Below are 20764 nucleotides of genomic sequence, written 5' to 3'. Positions count from 1 at the left end.
TAAAACTAATTGGAATATTTTGACTTATGTATTATACCTTTTTGAAGACTATGAATTTAAGTCAGTTTCAACATTAGGATGATAAAACTAATTAGAATATTTTGACTTATGTATTATATATTTTTGAAGACTATGAATTTTAATGAGGAGAGGCATGCACATACTTAGTAAATACACTAGTACTACTACTAGCCTACAACTATTAAGCCTAGTAGCACCAGTGTGATTTTGAGCCTTGTATCAGCCTTTTGATAATTTTCTTTCATCTTTAGTGCAATAGAAATTATTCCTTCTATCAGAAGAATCTTGCCAAATTTATTCAAAGTGATGATTTTGTAGTCTACAGCCACTATCCTCTGACTCTCAAAAATATATTAAATGTGAGCACCCATTTATCTTGTTTGATCAACCCTAGACTATGCTACGATAGGACATTACTAGAACCAAAAAAAAAAGAATTAATATGGCGATGTTCGGTGTGAAATAACCAAATTAAGGATTTAATAAGAAAGAAAACAATCAGAATCAATAGGCTATTCAATGGCTCAAATCTGCACAGAAATTATAATGTGCCTCCCAACTCTTATGCATTCCAGCTCCTCATGTTTGACAAGAATGCAAACAATAATGAAATCACATTATCTTTAGTTTCAAAGTAAGCAAAGCACCAAAAATAAATGCAAACGTATTGGATGACGAATAAATAGGTATAGATATAGATAGACCTATATATATGCATTCATAGATATAATGATGATTAAAGTTGGACGGTATAATAATATTATGTGTACTATCATTGGGATTAGGACTACTATTGATAATATTGTATGTAGTAGTAGGAGAACTACCATTAAGGAACACTCAAATAAAATTACTAATGGTGGTGATAAAACTACCACTAGTAGTTTGGTAATTACCCCTAACATCTACAACAAATATTTGATGGGTAGCTAGTATTAGGTCAAAAGGCCCCAATTGTGCTATAATAATGGACCAAAAAAGGGAGTGCTATAGCATCACCTAAGGGTCACTTTTTATCCATGAAAGAAACAAGTCGGTGCAACCTAGGTCATACAGATCTAGGTCATGTGGAGTGGTTCGCATCTCTTTCCTTGACAAAAAAGTTACACTACCTTTGACAGTAACTACAAAGATTGCTGCCATAGTGCCGTAGAGTAGCCCCTAGGTTGCACCATCATCCCTTTTTGCTTTTGAGCCATTAAGTTTGATCCACTGATTTTATGTAGAATTATTCTACTATATGTTCACATGTCCTTAATAGGATCTTGATATAATCCCTTCCATTGTAAGTACTTTTACTTCAAGTTTCACATATCCTTAACAAACCACTAGGCTTCAACACAAATTCATTCTTATGTTTCAAGCCTTAAAAAAGCTACATTCAATCCATCAAATTTTTTGAATAATAGTTCTATTGAAAATTCATGTATCATCAATAGGATTTCATCCATTATATGTTCATTTGTCTTTAATAGTATGTCTAAAAATTCATGTATCTTCAATATTATTTCTCTCATGTGTTCTAATATCTTCAAAAGGATACCTTTATTTAATAATGTCCAAACTTGAGCATTGATTTGTATTTATCAAACACACTCCACCTATTCTTTAGAATGAAATTTTTTCGCCAAAAGTGGGCCAAATGTAAGGTCTTTCCACATATTCTTAAGAATGAAAATTTTGGACTTACATTGGCAAGTCTATGGAATGAGGGTAAGGCCAAAGTCTCTGGTACGGTGCATTAGGTCTTGATTAATTCTTCTTTAGGCTTGAATATTTAATGCATTAACTTCACAACTATTATTTATGCTTGAACTTGTAATGTATTAATTTCATGACTTAGGATTTTATGAAGTTATATCTAACATGTCCCAAATTTAATGGAAATTAATATCCTACATAACACAACAAAGTATCATCATATCCCTTCCCAAAATCAATGCTACCTAGCAACTCTCCTGGCATTTTCACTGCCTTTCATTTGAGTTAGCTATGATGAAGAATGTTGCCTGCCTTTGGAACCTCTTAGAGTTACCGTTAGCATGATCTAATTTCATGTACCCCAAAACTTGAGACTTGGAGATTCCCATATCACACCAGCGGTAGCTATCTTGTCCACTCTCAATGCTAGTAAGAGCTAGGCCCCATAGACCAGTAAAAGAAGTCTTTTTGGAGGTTCAATTTTTTCCCTCCGTCTTCTGCAGGCCCCCTGATGAAATAGGATATATTCATCACCCTACATTTAATGCAATAATTGACACAACTTTTTTGGACCTGACTATGTAGTTTACATCCCAAAATTGGTGCTAAAATTACAGATTGGGAGATTCCCATATCACACCAATGGTAGCTGTCTTGTCCACTCTCAACACTAGTAAGAGCTGCGGTCCCCATAGACTGGTAAAAGAAGTCTTTTTGGAGGTTCAATTTTTTGCCTCCGTCTTCTCCGACCCCATGACGGAATAGCATATATTCACCACCCTACATTTAATGCAAGAATTGACAACTTTTTTTGGACATGACTATGCAGCTTACATCCCAAAATTGGTGCTAAAATTGCATACTGGGCATCTCCATTTGCCGGGAGGTGTCCTCAGCAACCCCTTGGACTTGCTCTATTTGTCTAGTTGTGTCTCTCCACAAAAATCGGAGTAGGGCCTATTTTCCCCATCTAGTAAAACTATATGCATCAATATGTATGTATGTATGTATGTATGTATGTATGGATGCATGCATGCATGCATCCATGTATGTATGTACACACACACATATGTATGTATGTATGTATGTATGTGTACTAAAACTACTAAAACTATATGTATCAAATAATGTTGTTGATCAATTTTTGGCATACCCCACCAAAATCAAGACCCCCATTGCAAAGAAAGGTAAGGAACACAAGTGCTTGTTCTTATGCTCATGAGACAACAAAATGCATGACATAGTCAACCAATGGGGTCTTACTTTTGATGTTTGTATGTATGTATGTATGTATGTATGTGTGTGTGTGTGTGTGTATATGTATGTATGTATGTATGTATGTATGTATGTATATATATATATATATATATGTATATGTATATATTGATGCATATATGTATATATTGATGTATATATTGATGCATACAATTTTGATATATGGAGAAAATGGACATGAACACCATCTAAATTGGTTCTTGTCGTTTGATTTGATATATGACATGATCCTATTTGGATTTGTAAGTCCAAAGATATGGGGTCCTATTTTTAGGGCCTGAATGCCTAAAATAGGTAGCGCGTTAACACGCTACCTATTTCATGCATTTAGGCCTCAAAAGTAGGACCCCATTGGCAACACAATGGGGTCCTAGTTTTAAGGCCTAAATGCATGAAATAGACAGTGCGTTAACGCGCTGCCTATTTTAGCCATTCAGGCCCTAAAAGTAGTACCCCGTATATTTGGACTTGCATATCCAAATGGGGTCATGTCATAAATCAAATCGAACGGCAAGATCCACTTTAGATGGTTTTCATGTCCATTTTCTCCATCAACTAAAACTATATACATCAAATAATGTTGTTGATCAATTTTTGGCATACCCCCCCAAAATCAAGACCCCCATTGCAAAGAAAGGTAAAGAACACAAGTGCTTGTTCTTATGCTCATGAGACAACAAAATGCATGACATGGGAAACCAATGGGGTCTTACTTTTGATGTTTGCATGTATGTATGTATGTATATATATGCATGTACATACATACATACATACATATACATATACATATATATATATATATATATATATATATATGTATTTATGTATATGTTGATGAATATATGTATATATTAATGTATATATTGATGCATACAATTTGGATATATGGAGAAAATGGACATGAAAATCATCTGAATTGGCTTTTGCCGTTTGATTTGATATATGACATGACCCCATTTGGATTTGTAAGTCCAAAGATACGGGGTCCTACTTTTAGGGCCTAAATGCCTGAAATAGGCAGTGCGTTAAAACGCTGCCTATTTCATGCATTTAGGCCTCAAAAGTAGGACCCCATTGTGTTGCGCCTATTTCATGCATTTAGGCCTCAAAAGTAGGACCCCATTGGCAACACAATGGGGTCCTACTTTTGAGGCCTAAATGCATGAAATAGGCAGCGTGTTAACGCAGTGCCTATTTTAGGCATTCAGACCCTAAAAGTAGCACCCTGTATCTTTGGACTTGCATATCCAAATGGGATCATGTCATATATCAAATCGAATGGCAAGATTCAATTTAGATGGTTTTCATCTCCATTTTCTCCATCAACTAAAACTATATTCATCAAATAATGTTGTTGATCAATTTTTGGTATACCCCCCCAAAATCAAGACCCCCATTGCAAAGAAAGGTAAAGAACACAAGTGCTTGTTCTTATGCTCATGAGACAACAAAATGCATGACATGGGAAACCAATGGGGTTTTACTTTTAATGTTTGCATGTATGTATGTATGTATATATATGCATGTACATACATACATACATACATACATACATACATACATACATACATATATATATATATATATATATATGTATGTATGTATATGTTGATGCATATATGTATATATTGATGTATATGTTGATGCATACAATTTTGATATATGGAGAAAATGGACATGAAATTCATCTAAATTGGCTCTTGCCGTTTGATTTGATATATGACATGACCCCATTTGGATTTGTAAGTCCAAAGATACGGGGTCCTACTTTTAGGGCCTGAATGCCTAAAATAGGGAGCGCGTCAACGCACTGCCTATTTCATGCATTTAGGCCTCAAAAGTAGGACCCCATTGGCAACACAATGGGGTCCTACGTTTGAGGCCTAAATGCATGAAATAGGCAGCGCGTTGACACGCTGCCTATTTTAGGCATTCAGGCCCTAAAAGTAGCACCCCGTATCTTTGGACTTGCATATCCGAATGGGGTCATGTCATATATCAAATCAAATGGCAAGATCCAATTTAGATGGTTTTCATGTCCATTTTCTCCATCAACTAAAACTATATTCATCATATAATGTTGTTTATCAATTTTTGGCATACCCCCCCCAAAATCAAGACCCCCATTGCAAAGAAAGGTAAGGAACACAAGTGCTTGTTCTTATGCTCATGAGACAACAAAATGCATGAAATAGGTAACCAACGGGGTCCTAATTTTGTTGTATGTATGTAAGTATGTATATATGTATGTATATACATATATATATATCTATATGTGTATATATGTCTATGTGTGTGTGTGTGTGTGTGTGTGTGTGTGTGTGTATGTATGTATGTATGTATATATATATATATATATATATATATATATGTATGTATATGTATATGTTGATGCATACATGTATATATTGATGCATACAATTTTGATATATGGAGAAAATGGACATGAAAACCATCTAAATTGGTTCTTGTCATTCGATTTGATATATGACATGATCCCATTTGGTTTGTAAGTCCAAAGATATGGGGTCCTACTTTTAGGGCCTGGATGCCTAAAATAGGTAGCGTGTTAACGCGCTGCCTATTTTAGGCATCCAGGCCCTAAAAGTAGGACCTCGTATCTTTGGACTTGCATATCCAAATGGGGTCATGTCATATATCAAATCAAACGGCAAGATCCAATTTAGATGGTTTTCATGTCCATTTTCTCCATCAACTAAAACTATATTCATCAAATAATGTTGTTGTTCAATTTTTGGCATACCCCCCCAAAATCAAGAACCGCATTGCAAAGAAAGATAAGGAACACAAGTGCTTGTTGTTATGCTCAAGAGACAACAAAATGCATGACATGGGAAACCAATGGGGTCTTACTTTTAATGTTTGTATGTATGTATGTATGTATATATATGCATGTACATACATACATACATACATATATATATATATATATATATATATATATATATGTATGTATGTATGTATATGTTGATGCATACAATTTTGATATATGGAGAAATGGACATGAAAATCATCTAAATTGGCTCTTGCCGTTTGATTTGATATATGACATGACCCCATTCGGATATGCAAGTCCAAAGATACGGGTCCTACTTTTGAGGCCTAAATGCATGAAATAGGCAGCGCGTTGACGCGCTCCCTATTTTAGGCATTCAGGCCCTAAAAGTAGCACCCCGTATCTTTGGACTTGCATATCCGAATGGGGTCATGTCATGACCCCATTCGGATATGCAAGTCCAAAGATACGGGTCCTACTTTTGAGGCCTAAATGCATGAAATAGGCAGCGCGTTGACGCGCTCCCTATTTTAGGCATTCAGGCCCTAAAAGTAGCACCCCGTATCTTTGGACTTGCATATCCGAATGGGGTCATGTCATATATGAAATCGAATGGCAAGATCCAATTTAGATGGTTTTCATGTCCATTTTCTCCATCAACTAAAACTATATTCATCAAATAATGTTGTTTATCAATTTTTGGCATACCCCCCCCGAAATCAAGACCCCCATTGCAAAGAAAGGTAAGGAACACAAGTGCTTGTTCTTATGCTCATGAGACAACAAAATGCATGAAATAGGTAACCAACGGGGTCCTAATTTTGCTGTATGTATGTAAGTATGTATATATGTATGTATATACATACATATATATCTATATGTGTATATATGTATGTGTGTGTGTGTGTGTGTGTGTGTGTGTGTATGTATGTATGTATGTATGTATGTATATATATATATATATATATGTATGTATATGTATATGTTGATGCATATATGTATATATTGATGCATACAATTTTGATATATGGAGAAAATGGACATGAAGACCATCTAAATTGGTTCTTGTCGTTCGATTTGATATATAACATGATCCCATTTGGCTTGTAAGTCCAAAGATACGGGGTCCTACTTTTACGGCCTGGATGCCTAAAATAGGCAGTGTGTTAACACGCTGCCTATTTTAGGCATCCAGGCCGTAAAAGTAGGACCCCGTATCTTTGGACTTGCATATCCAAATGGGGTCATGTCATATATCAAATCAAACGGCAAGATCTAGGCCCTAAAAGTAGGACCCCGTATCTTTGGACTTGCAGTGTGTTAACACGCTGCCTATTTTAGGCATCCAGGCCCTAAAAGTAGGACCCCGTATCTTTGGACTTGCATATCCAAATGGGGTCATGTCATATATCAAATCAAACGGCAAGATCCAATTTAGATGGTTTTCATGTCCATTTTCTCCATCAAATAAAACTATATTCATCAAATAATGTTGTTGATCAATTTTTGGCATACCCCCCCAAAATCAAGACCCCCATTGCAAAGAAAGGTAAAGAACACAAGTGCTTGTTGTTATGCTCAAGAGACAACAAAATGCATGACATGGGAAACCAATGGGGTCTTACTTTTGATGTTTGTATGTATGTATGTATGTATATATATATGCATGTACATACATACATACATACATACATACATACATACATATATATATATATGTATGTATGTGTGTATGTATATGTTGATGCATATTTGTATATATTGATGTATATATTGATGCATACAATTTTGATATATGGAGAAAATGGACATGAAAATCATCTAAATTGGCTCTTGCCATTTGATTTGATATATGACATGACCCCATTTGGATTTGTAAGTCCAAAGATACGGGGTCCTACTTTGTAGGCCTGAATGCCTCAAATAGGCAGCGTGTTAATGCGCTGCCTATTGCATGCATTTAGGCCTCAAAAGTAGGACCCCATTGGCAACAAACGCGCTGCCTATTTCATGCATTTAGGCCTCAAAAGTAGGACCCCATTGTGTTGCCAATGGGGTCCTACTTTTGAGGCCTAAATGCATGAAATAGGCAGCGCGTTAACGCGTTGCCTATTTTAGGCATTCAGACCCTAAAAGTAGCACCCAGTATCTTTGGACTTGCATATCCGAATGGGTTCATGTCATAGATCAAATTGAATGGTAAGATCCAATTTAGATGGTTTTCATGTCCATTTTCTCCATCAACTAAAACTATATTCATCAAATAATGTTGTTTATCAATTTTTGGCATACCCCCCCCAAAATCAAGACCCCCATTTTGCTGTATGTATGTAAGTATGTATATGTGTATGTATATACATACATATATATCTATATGTGTATATGTATGTGTGTGTGTGTGTGTGTATGTGTGTGTGTGTGTGTGTGTGTGTGTGTGTGTGTACACACACACATGTATGTATGTATGTATGTATGTATCTATATATATATATATATATATATATACATACATACATACATATGTATATATTGATGCATATATTGATGCATATCTTGATGTATATATTTATGCATACAGTTTGGATTGATGGAGAAATCAGGCATGAAAACCATCTAAATTGACTCTTGCCGTTCGATTTGATATAGGACATGATCCCATTGGGATTTGTAAGTCCAAAGATACGGGGTCCTACTTTTAGGACCTAAATTCCTGAAATAGGTAGCTTGTCAATGTGCTGCCTATTTCATGCATTTAGGCCTCAAAAGTAGGACCTCATTTGGTCCTACATGGGGTCCTACTTTTGAGGCCTAAATGTATGAAATAGGCAGTGCATTGGCGCGCTGCCTATTTTAGGCATTCAAGCCCTAAAAGTAAGACCCCATATCTTTGGAATTACAAATCCAAATGGGGTCATGTCATACATCAAATCAAATGGCAAGAGCCAATTTAGATGTTTTCATGCCCATTTTATCGATTTAATAAAACTATATGCATCAAATAATGTTGTTTATCAATTTTTGGCATACACCCCCAAAATCAAAACCCCCATTGGAAAGAAAGGTAAGGAACACAATTGCTTGTTCTTATGTTCAGGAAACATTAAAAAAGAGGCCTAGTAGCCCAAAAATGGCAGTGCATCAATGCACTATCATTTTTGGGTTGCTAGGTCTCTTTTTTGTTGTCTCATGAGCATACATATGGAGGTTATTATACAATATAACTAAGAAGTAGTATTGAAGTAGTTCTACAATTTGGATGCATTAAGAGCATTCATATAGCAAGGAAGAATATAATAATTGAATACATTTTTTTTTCAATATATATTGCTAGTGAGACTACCAAAAAGAGGCTCTACCCCTCATGATGTCTCTGGATACAGAATATGAGATTGCTTGAGGCTTGGATTGTAGCTGGAAATATTGCGTGGGCAAAGCCACTATATGCCTCAAGTGTTGGAAATTGATATATGGCTCAAGTGCTAGAATGTGCAAATCATGGCCAAAATCAAGACCCCTTAGAGATTCCATGAGGGCTATCCTTTTACTACTACACACGTCACCTTTAGTCGAGGGCAGAACCATTCGTCGTCATAGGCAGCAGCTTCATGGGACCCCATCCCATGATCCAAGGCATTATTCAAAGACAAAGTATTTCTGACCATTCCCAAATTGAGTTTGCCAATTCCTAATCTGATTGATTTCATTTACTGGACTTGCAATGCTTGCAAAGCCCTTGCTTAAGCTTGAATGAGCCTCTTGATTTTGGGGGTATAATGGTCAAAAATGGCTTAACACGCCCAAAATCAAGAGGCTCATTCAAGCTTAAGCAAGGGCTTTGCAGGTCTTGTTTTTGGGTGGCAAAAGCACGAAAAATGACAGCGCATTAAGGTGTTGCCATTCTTATGCTTCCCCCCTCCAAAAACAAGACCCCCAAGCTATTCATTAGAGACACCAAAATGAGGAGAAGGATGATGTGAGGAGTAGAGGAGCTGGCCAATGAGGGGAGGGACAGCCTTGGAATTGCCAGCAACAAGCATGATGCAAGGAGGTGAGAAGGAAAAGAAGCAAGGAGGTGAGGAGGTGAGGAAGCAAGGAGGCGAGGAGGCAAGAGGCAGTCTTGAAGGGCAACAAGAGGGTGGAGGTGGCCGAAAGAGTAAGCAAGAAAGGGAGGGATGGAGATTGCTTGTAGGAAATGCTTGGATTAATGCTACAAATGCCATTTTTTTGTGTGTATTTTGCAGCATGAAATGTTTATGGCATTTTTCTTTTAAAAAATACAAAATTGTTGTGATTAATTGCGCTACAAACAACTCAAGCCGTAAAGCACCATGGATTAGTACAACAATATACATCACAAATGGATGCATACACTCATATACATCACCGATGGATGCATACACTTATACTCACATCAATTTCCAATATTGTATTAGATGGACCCTTAGCATATATGTGTGCATAGAAGACCATTTCCTACATTGATCCCTGATTTCATAGTTAAATTATTTCCTTTCTCACATTCTAACATGTGAAGATTTAATGTACATGCATTATGGGCACATTATATTGTAGTTTATGACTAACTTTTTTTTTGAATGCATGATACTTGTATATGGTCAAGGAAGGTATATTATCATTTTTGAATGACAACATTACTCTATGCTCCATTTTATCCTATATTAGAAACTATGATCACTAGATATTACATAAATGTATTGCTCCATTATATCCTATACTAAAAACTATTTGGACCCAAATACATAATGCCAATTGAGGTTAGTACTGATGACAAGTGATGAAAACAATCTAATGGTATGAATGAGATCTTGTAAATTTTGGATATATAATATGGGTACTATGTTGATTGAGCTATTTTTCTAAGGGAATATTTTCAACTTAATTACTAAATACATACTTACAATGGTGACCTGATTCCCATCTATATGTATAATCAAGTTTTACTTTGTGTTTAAAAAAAAGCTTTTGCATAAGGTTAAAATTTGAATAGTATTTATATTTGTTTAAGACTACCCATTGAGCTGGCTCCTATCCTTATATTGAACATGATAATGTTCATAAAGATTTTATGAATACAAATAGATAGCATTGGCTCTCTTTTTAGTGGTTGGGAATGAACCCTAAAAGTACCCTAAAATGACTATGTATTCCCTTATTTGTAGCATGGAAGTGATCATGGTAGAGTGGCATAATCCCTATTTTGCTTTTTTCATAGGTTCTTTTGCTACTCATGGTTGGCGGATACACCACGGCATAGATCCGAATAGATATTTGGTTTTTTGCTTCAACTTGCTTGACTAGACTTTCCTTGATGATTGTTTGATTGTGCATGATGAGTAGTCACTAGCTTAACTGATGCATTAAGTGAAATGTTTTCCTTAAAGTTTTTCATACTACAAGATACGAGTTTGCTTATACGGGTGGAAATAAAAGCTTGTTAATGCCTGGTGCATATTTTTTGTTAGATGCAGTAGGATACTAGTTACCGAGTGTCTTTGCCAATTATTTCACTTGAATCATGCTCCTCTTATGCTTGAGTTTGTGGTCACGTATTGACTTTAACATAATAGTCTATAGGATACTGGATGAGCACTCAACATAGTGGTTAGATGCATTCATTTCTAGTTCCGATAGAACTATCATTCAGACATTGGTCATAATAAAAATATGGAGGGCTAAAATCCTTTTTTGGCTCCCTAAGTTTTTTAAAGCATGGTATTGTCCAGATTACATAGGTATTTTCACTAAGCAAAATTAATCCTTATGATGAAAATGTGTTTTTTTTCTTTTGACATAGTTAGTTCTGTTTCCATGTTTTTGGATCGAATGTATGGATGATCTTCTGCAAGCATAAAAGACATGATATGTATATGTAGCACATGATCATGTTTACATATTTTCAGTCATATATTCTACATTGTGATCTATCATTATCTTGCTGTGTGGATGTTCAATCTGAGTAGTGTTTGCTTTTTTTATCGCAAATTTTATGTATTGTTGTGTCTCTACCTCTCCACAATGACTCAAATTGATAGTATGGGGATGAAAGAGAAGTTAATTGTGAGTTTCAGGCATGCCTTCATTGTTGGAATATGTTTAATTTGCTTATGATCACATCAATTGTTCCAATGATATTGAGAGGAATAAGATGCTGGATGAGGTTCTCGCTCGCTTGAAACCTATTTAATCTTGCTCGCTTATTTGGGGCTGCTCGCTTTTCTTTGCTCGCTTTTTGGTAATCCTCAAGAAATGGATGCTTTGTATAAAAATAACACTTGGGAATTATGTGACCTTCCACCAGGAAAGAAGGCCATAGCCAACAAATGGGTATACAAAATGAAGTACAATCCAGATGGCAATACTCAGAGATACAAAGCCAGATTAGTTCCAAAAGGATTTGCACAACAATATGGCCAAGATTATGATGAGACTTATGCTCCAGTAGCAAAGATGGATTCCATACGGTTCTTGATATCACTAGCAACACTCAGTAAATGGAATGTGTATTAGCTAGATGTCAAGAATGCATTTCTCAATGGTTATCTAGATGAGGAAGTCTACATGCAACAACCAGCCGGTTATGTTGAACCAGGAAAGGAGAACAAGGTTTGCCATCTCAAGAAAAGTCTCTATGGCTTAAAGCAAGCACCCAGAAGTTGGTACAACAGAATTGACAAGTATTTTGCTGATCTGGGATACATGAAGTCCAATAATGCAGATCATACTCTCTACTACAAAGTTCAAGGGGAAGATATTACTATTGCACTTTTGTACGTAGATGATCTGATTGTGACAGGAAGCAAGGATAGCTTCATCAGAAAATTAAAACGAGACTTATCTGCAGAGTTCGACATGAAAGATCTTGGACTTATGCACTATTGTCTTGGAATTGAGTTTTGGAGAGATTCAGATAGCACATTCATGAGTCAGTTCAAATATGTTGATAGTCTCCTGAAGAAGTTTCATATGGCAGATTGCAAGATTGCAGCCACTCCCATGGAACAGAGTTTGAAACTTACTAAAGATTCAGAAAAGCCTACAGTCAATGACAGATACTACAGGCAACTCATTGGATCTCTTATATATCTGACAATCACACGGCCAGATATTTGTTATGCAGTAAGCTCACTAGCATAGTTTATGGCAAATCCAAAACAGTCTCACTTGAATGCAGCCAAAAGAGTCTTGAGATATATCAGAGGTACAAGACAGTTTGGGATAGAATACAGAGGAAGTCATCCATGGTTGCATGGATACTGTGATAGTGACTATGCCGGAGATCATGAGACCAGGAGATCGACACAGGGATATGCATTTTTCCTTGGTCAAGGTGCTATATCATGGTTTTCAAACAAACAGCCAACTGTTTCTTTGTCTTCGACTGAAGCAGAATATAGAGCACTCATTGCAGGTGCATGTGAGGCTATATGGCTCAGAAGACTATTGTCAGAAACAGATTACTTTGATGAGTCAAAGCCAACAACAATATACTGTGATAATCAAGCGGCTCAAGCATTGGCCAAAAATCCAGTATATCACTCCAGGACAAAGCACATTGATGTTAGAGAGCACTTCATCAGAGAAAGAGTGTTACTTGGTGACATCACACTGCAGCATTGTGATAGCAAAGAAAATGTTGCAGACATCTTTACCAAACCACTCGGTAAAGAGCTATTCGAGAAACACCGACTAGCTCTTGGTTTGATGCAGAGGAAGGACATTCCCATTAAAGGGGTGTGATGGAATGTAATGCTCAGTCCTTCTTCGATTCCCCAGAATCATCATCTTGAGGGAAGGCCTACTTCATGATGTTGATCTTGAGGGAAGGTGTTGAGAGTTCACGCTCAACATCATGTGATCATGTGTGCATAGCACCATCATGTGATCATATGTGCATAGCACTAACCTTATAGAGTGCTATAAAGGAAAGGGTTAGATCCCCTAACCCTAACCCTAAAAGGGTTTGTATATATTCTATTTTTTCAACTAATTCTAGTGTACAGTTAGTCATTTGTGGTGTGCTCTCTAGCTGTGCCCTCTCTCCTCATCTCCACTCTTCTCCTCTCCCCTCTTCATATTTTGTCACTATTACCAGGCCAGATTTGAGCTATGCTGTTGGATTAGTAAGTCAGTTTATGCAGGCTCCAAGGAAACCACATTTGGATGCGGCTAGATGCATACTCAGGTATGTGAAGTCCACATTGCAGTATGGACTATTTTATGAGGCTGGGGTTCAGATACAGTTGCATGGATACACTGATGCTGATTAGGTTGGTAGTATTTCAGATAGATGATCTACCAGTGGATATGTGTTCTCTTTTGGGAGTGTTGCAGTCACTTGGAGCAGCAAGAAAGAGCCTACAGTTGCCTTGTCGAGCACAGAGGCTGAGTACAAGGGTGCAGCAATGGCTGCATGTGAGGTAGCTTTGTTGCATAAGCTACTTTATGATATGCATCAGTCTACAGATGGGCCAGTTGTCATTTATTGTGACAACATGAGTAGTATACACTTGGCAAATAACCCAGTCTATCATGCTAGAACAAAGCACATTGAGGTACATTATCACTATGTGCAGGAGAAGGTTTTACTAGGTCTTATTGATCTAGTTTATGTCAGCATAGAGGATCAGGTAGCTGACATATTCATGAAGGCATTGGGCACAGAGAAGCTGCGCAAGTTCAGAGACCTGCTTGGTGTGCAGGAATTGGGATTGAGCTCGAGGGGGAGTGTTGAGATATCAAGCTCCACTCATGATATGCCAGGGTGACCATTGTGCATTTATGTCACCGACTTGTTAGCTGCAGATGCGGTTGGTACACCGCCCATGAATAATAGCTGGATGACAGCTATCCTTATGTACTCTAGTTCATGGCTCAGTTAGTATGCCACCTTAGTTAGTTGAGTTTGGTTTGAGACCCACATATAGGGTTCTTCTATTTCTTTGTACTAGAGTTCTTTTGGCTTTTCACAACGAAGAAGAGGAAAACTGTTTTCAGCCTCCACCTTTGTGTGTATTCCCCCATTGTGTATGTGAGAAAGCCACAAGTGAGACTCCTTCCTTCTCTCCCACTTTCTTCACACTTTTACTACAAGGCATAGGCCCTTTTCCAACGAAAATACCAATGCTTTTTACATTTTTTTTTTTTTTTCACAGGCGCAAGTGTCGTTATTAAAGTCATTAAAAGCATCGAAAAAGAACCGTCGCTATAAAAGCATTAGTGGGGCTAAATAGGGCCATAGCAAGTCCTGTTTTGCCCCACTAATGAAATTTTTTTTTGTAATTACAAAAAAAAGTTTTTTATTACAAAATTTCCCTTGCAAAAAGGGTGATACAAAATCGCTCAAATGAAATGATCGAGCAACAAAAGCATATACATGTCGAGCATATACAACATTGTTTGTTACAAAATTACCCTTTCAAAAGGGTGATACAAAATTGCTCAAACGAGGGATATACAAAATGACATACATGGCGAAGTATATGCAAACTACTACTACTACTCATTCGAATCATCCTCATCCTCGTCTTGTTGGCCTGATCCTTGGTCCTCATGAGCTGTGCCTTCTCCTTGATCCTCGTCACGTGCATCTAATTCTTGGCCCTAGTGATCGCTTGCCTCCGGTGATGGGACGCTTGAGCTTTGACCCTAAGAGTGAATCATATAAATTGAAAATTATATTGGAACTTAAAGTTCAATAAAACAATTTAAAAAATGAGATTACAAGTAGGAGTAGACTTATACCGTGCGAGCAGCCACCTCAGCCCAATCGACCGTCACTCCCATTGCCTCTTGCTCAATAAACCAAGGCTTTGTTCCTATGCGAAATTCGCATCGCGTCTCTGCATCTGTAGGAAGATGACCCATTGCAGCTTGATGTGGATCCAATTTATGAGAGTTAGAGTTAGCTAAAGTGCATGTAATGTAGTAAAACAAATAGAACAATACATTAAATGAGAAGAAGTAGACTTACCACGGTTGCCTCGAACACCAACCGGCTACCTGCACCAAAGTGCGAAGTACCTACGATGTCTAGCCGTCTCTTCACAGCCCTCCTCTGACCCTGAAACATTTCGAGATGGTCCCTATTCTACTTCTTGAAGAACTTCCAATCAGCTTTGTCTACCCAACTAGGTTTAGTCAACCCCTTTGTGATGGAAGTATGCAAGGTTGATCTACGATGCTTCAAGACCAAACCCATGCGCTCTCACATATAATTCTCATTAAACTCCCGATTTGGTGGGTTTTAATTCATCGATGACTGCCTGCTTCTTTTGGTCATCTTGATACCGCCAATCGGTAGCAATGTCGCTCTTGAAGTGATGGCTCATCAACCGCCTCATGTGGCCATCACTGCTTTGCCCTTTCTATCTTCTATTATCTCTCCAACAGTCGTGATTTGATAGGAGAGATCCTCTGATGAGTAAGGAGGATTGATGGTAGCAGAGTAAGAAGGAGTGGAAGCTATGTGAGCCCTTCCGGAGCGAGGAGTAAGAGAGGGCAAGGGACCTATCTGATACTATGTCTCCGGACCAAGTGGAAACCTGTAGGGATGTGAGTGTGCTGACTCGTCTACATCTCCCGAGTCAACACAACATAAGCGGCCCCTCCTACTCTTCCTTCCCTTATGAGAGACACGCGCAGGTGATGACCCCTCAATCAAAGGGACACGAGGGGATGGCTAGGCAGTAGGTCCAGTCATCGGTGTAGGGAGCTAATTGTTGAGGTCCTCTGAGATAGCAGAGAGAAGAATCTCGTTGCCTCCTCATCGCTCATCTGTGCTACAAACTTGTTGGGGCTCTCGACAAAGCGATGCATGGCTAGCAAAGGAGTTTCCCGAGGGGTAATCGCAGTGCTACGTCTGAGAGGAGGGGTAGTCACAGTGCTAGGTCCGAGAGGAGTTGTACCAAGTGTGGTCCCCTTAGATGTTGCCTGAGAGGAATGAAAGTCCTCTGGAGCATATAGATCATGATGTCTCCTCCTGCAAGGCAGTCCGTACTCATCGGACGTGCGACGTGATCCCATGTCTAACATAGACACAAACATGAAAACAAAAAACCAAAAAAAAACATAAGCATAGGCATAGGCATAGGCATAGGCAAAGGAAAAGAGGAAGAAGAGGGAAAGGAAAAGAGATTGGAAGAGGGGAAAGAGAGAAGAAGAGGGAAAGGAAAGAAGAAAAGAAGAGAGAAGAAGAGGGAAAGAAGAGGGAAAGAAGAGAGAGAAGAGGGAAAAGAGAAAGAAGAGGAGAAGAGGAAGAAGAGGGAAAGGAAAGAGGGAAAGAAGAGGGAAAGAAGAGGAAGAAGAGGAAAAGAGGAGGGAAAAGAGGAGAAGAGGAGGGAATTAAAAGAGGAGAAGAGGAGGAAAAGAGGAGGGAAAAGAGGAGGGAAAAGAGGGGGGAAAAGAGGAGAAGAGAGAAGAAGAGGGAAAGGAAAGAGAGATTGGAAAAGGGGAAAGAGGGAAAGAAAGAGAGAAGAAGAGGGGGAAAGAGATTATATAGCATTGCTATATAGCGACGGAACAGAGCAAAACGTCGCTATATAGCGATGCTTTAAGACATTTTATGTTCTAAGTTAAAAAAGAAGCTCATAGATGCTATTTTATAACTGTTAATGTATTTTCTTATAACTTATGTTGTGATTTTATAAGTGTAGATGGAAGGGACGAGTGGAAGCTCATTTGATGATGCGCCAATGCTCGGGAGCACAAAGTGGCTTACGGAGAGGTTATACTATCATTGCACTCATTGCAAGTGAGAAGTACGACATCAACGTCATATTATCATGCGCCACTTGCGGATGTATGGGAAGGAGTCCAAACTAGCAGTACCCACCATTGGTGTTGCATGTGTTGATGGATTATCAGTAAGTCAAAGCTATTTAAGTTCGTGGTTAATATTGGATACCAAGAAATACAAGATCTTATATTTACATGAAATCTTAAAGCAGGATGAGGAGGCTGACGAGGGTATGCATATACCTTCACACTTTGAGCAAGACTATAGTCTCCCGAATGATGACGAGGGTATGGTTGACATGATGGATTCTATTTTTAGGGGCACTACATCCCATGTACACATGATGTCAGAACTGAGGTCAAAATGCGAGAGTTTCAATCAACACAATTGTACGAGGGTGCTAGGATGTCTAAACTACGTGCTTGTCTCTCAATCTTGAATCTGCAAGTAAAGTATGGGTGGTCAGATACAAGTGTCTCGACCTTAATGAGGTTAGCTCTTGCATTAATTTCACTCATTATTTGGATATTGTTTGTTTTGAGAATCATCATGTATGGATTAGTGTACCGAATCATCATGTATGTTTGAATTGTGATAGGTTGCTCCAGAAGATGTTGCCTGCACCAAATACCATGCCTGCATCAAGAGATGAAGCAAAAAAGATGCTAACAACGGCGGGTATGGATTATGATACCATCCATGCTTGCCGTAATGATTGTATTCTCTTTCGTTGTGAGCATGGAGATTTGGATAGCTGTCCAAAGTGTGGGGAACAATGATATAGAGATGACTTGCAAGGTGAGCGGATACCGATAAAGGTCTTGAGACACTTTCCATCATTGCAAGAATACAGCACATGTTCCGATGCAAATCGATAGCGGAGTTGATGACATGGCATGCATCTCATCAGTCCACTAATGACACATTGAGGATTCCTGCAGAGATTGTGTAGCTTGGAAGCACATAGATAATCAGTGCCCAGACTTTGTGAGGGAGCCATGCAACTTACATCTTGGGCTTGCCATGGACGGCATGAATCCTTTCGGGTTACGCGTGACATCTTGGTCGACATGGCCCATAGTCGTGGTTAATTACAATATCCCACCATGGCTAACAATAAAAAGGGACACCTCATGCTTGCACTACTTGTGCCAGGAAAGTACAAGGCAAAAAATTATGGACGTGTACATGGCACCTTTGATAGAGGAGTTACAGATATTATGGAGAGGAGTGCGGGTATTTGATATTTCTAGAGCTCCTAGACATACCAATGATATTTTGGTGAGGGGTATCTCTATATGGACCATGCATGACTACCCAGGATATGGAGGGTGCGTAGGTACGTGCTTGTGTCTCTACATGTATAATATAAGATTATGCTTTTATGACTCTCTTTCGCACGCATGTCTTATACTAACACATTCATGCACACGTGCAGGACTTGTTACAAGTGGGTACCATGCTTGTCCTATTTGTGGACCGGGTTTGAAATTGCTTGCACGCTACTCCAAACATATGAGGAAAAATGTTTATGAAGGTCATGCTTGATACCTTCCGCTCAACCATCTCGCACATGGAGGTCAGCTTGACCCACCACCATCATATTTGAAGGCAAATGACTGGATTCAAGCTTGGAGGGCGAATGGAGAGGAACCTCCTCCCTCAGGGGGGTCACTATGTATAAACCCTCTATACCACGTGCGTTCAAGGCATATTTCTAAAATCCCTTATCTGTAAATTTTTCATTAATAAAATGTACCCCTTTTCTATACAAATCTGTAAATTTTTTCCAAAACTATTTAAAATAGTCCCTTATGTATATTTATTTTTGTAAATTTTAGAAATAAAAAATATCCTTCTATTGAACTCACGTGATAGGGTTACATATGATGAGTGACCCCCCCGAGCCTCCTCCTGGTATGACGAGGCTATCGATCTTTCACGAGCTTCCTTATTGGGGTAAGTTACAAATCAATCATCTCTTGGATCCCATGCATATCTTCAATAATGTGGGGGCTACTATTTGGGCACACTTGGTTGGTTCCAAAGACTTGACAGGAGTGCGAGAAGACTTGCGTGCTATGAATAGGATGTCTCGTTTGTGGCCCCAAGTGCATGCTTCGGGAAAAGTTGTCCTCCCAAAAGCAACGTGGATCCTCTCTATGAGGGAGGAGGCAGTGGTCAAGGCAGACATTGCCTCTTTTCAAACACCAACAGGGTACATGTGTTGCTTGAAAGGAGCATTTTCAAAGGACAATAAGCTTAGTGGGCTATTGGAACAAGGTCTTCCAGGTATTCTAAGTTGTAGAATTAGTGTACCGATAATCGTGATGCATTAGCGTAATTATGATTATGTTATATCGTTGACATGACTTCTTTGTTGCTTTGATAGTTCATCCTCCCAATTACAATAAAAGGGTGCTTACAAGAAGATGTGTGGTATTGTGAGGTATGCTTACTATCAAATCACATTGATTGCATTTTCTTCAATTTAAGCTGGTTAATCTATAGACTGATTATGAAAATATCTTACATGGACATGTGAAATAGGTGGATATCTCAAAAAGAGGTCTCCATATCAAGCATCGAGAAGGCTAGGATGGAATCCATCGAAGCTGTATGCTTGCTTGAGAAGCACTTTCCCTCGAGCATTATGACAACTCAAGTCCACTTGCTTGTGCACATAGTTGATGAGGTGGCTATTGCAAGTACCGTTCATAGTCGATGGATGTTTTTTCTCGATCGGTTTATGAAAACTTTGAAGGGATTTGTAAGACAAAGAGGAAGACTAGAAGAAAGCATGGCAAAGGGATGGCTTGTGCAAGAGTCATTAAAACATGGAGTTTCTTGCATCCACGGATCCCGATATGCCACAAGCTTGGCATAACAAGGATGATGATCGCATTGTTGGCGAGGTTCCCCAAGGAAAATGGATTGAAAGAAAGATGAGCGAAGAGCAAATGGAGAAATTCAATAAGTTTTGTATCCTCAATAGCCCTGAGATGCAGAAGTGGATTGAGAGATATGAAGTGGCCAAACAAGAAAGAATGAATGCAAGGACGAGATTCAGAGTAATGTACAGGCGATCGCAACCATATCCACTGGATTTGGCTCTTCTCCCCACTCACATGTCACTTGATTGGCTACAACTAGCTCTACATAAAGCCGAATGCGATGGAGAGACAATAAATGAGCGCGAGCGAGAGTTATCATCT

Source organism: Dipteris shenzhenensis, chromosome 16, assembly GCF_047967505.1.
Source record: "Dipteris shenzhenensis isolate YYH24624 ecotype China chromosome 16, Dip_SZ_1.0, whole genome shotgun sequence".
In the NCBI taxonomy this organism is placed as follows: Eukaryota; Viridiplantae; Streptophyta; class Polypodiopsida; order Gleicheniales; family Dipteridaceae; genus Dipteris; species Dipteris shenzhenensis.
This window is presented reverse-complemented; position numbering follows the sequence as displayed.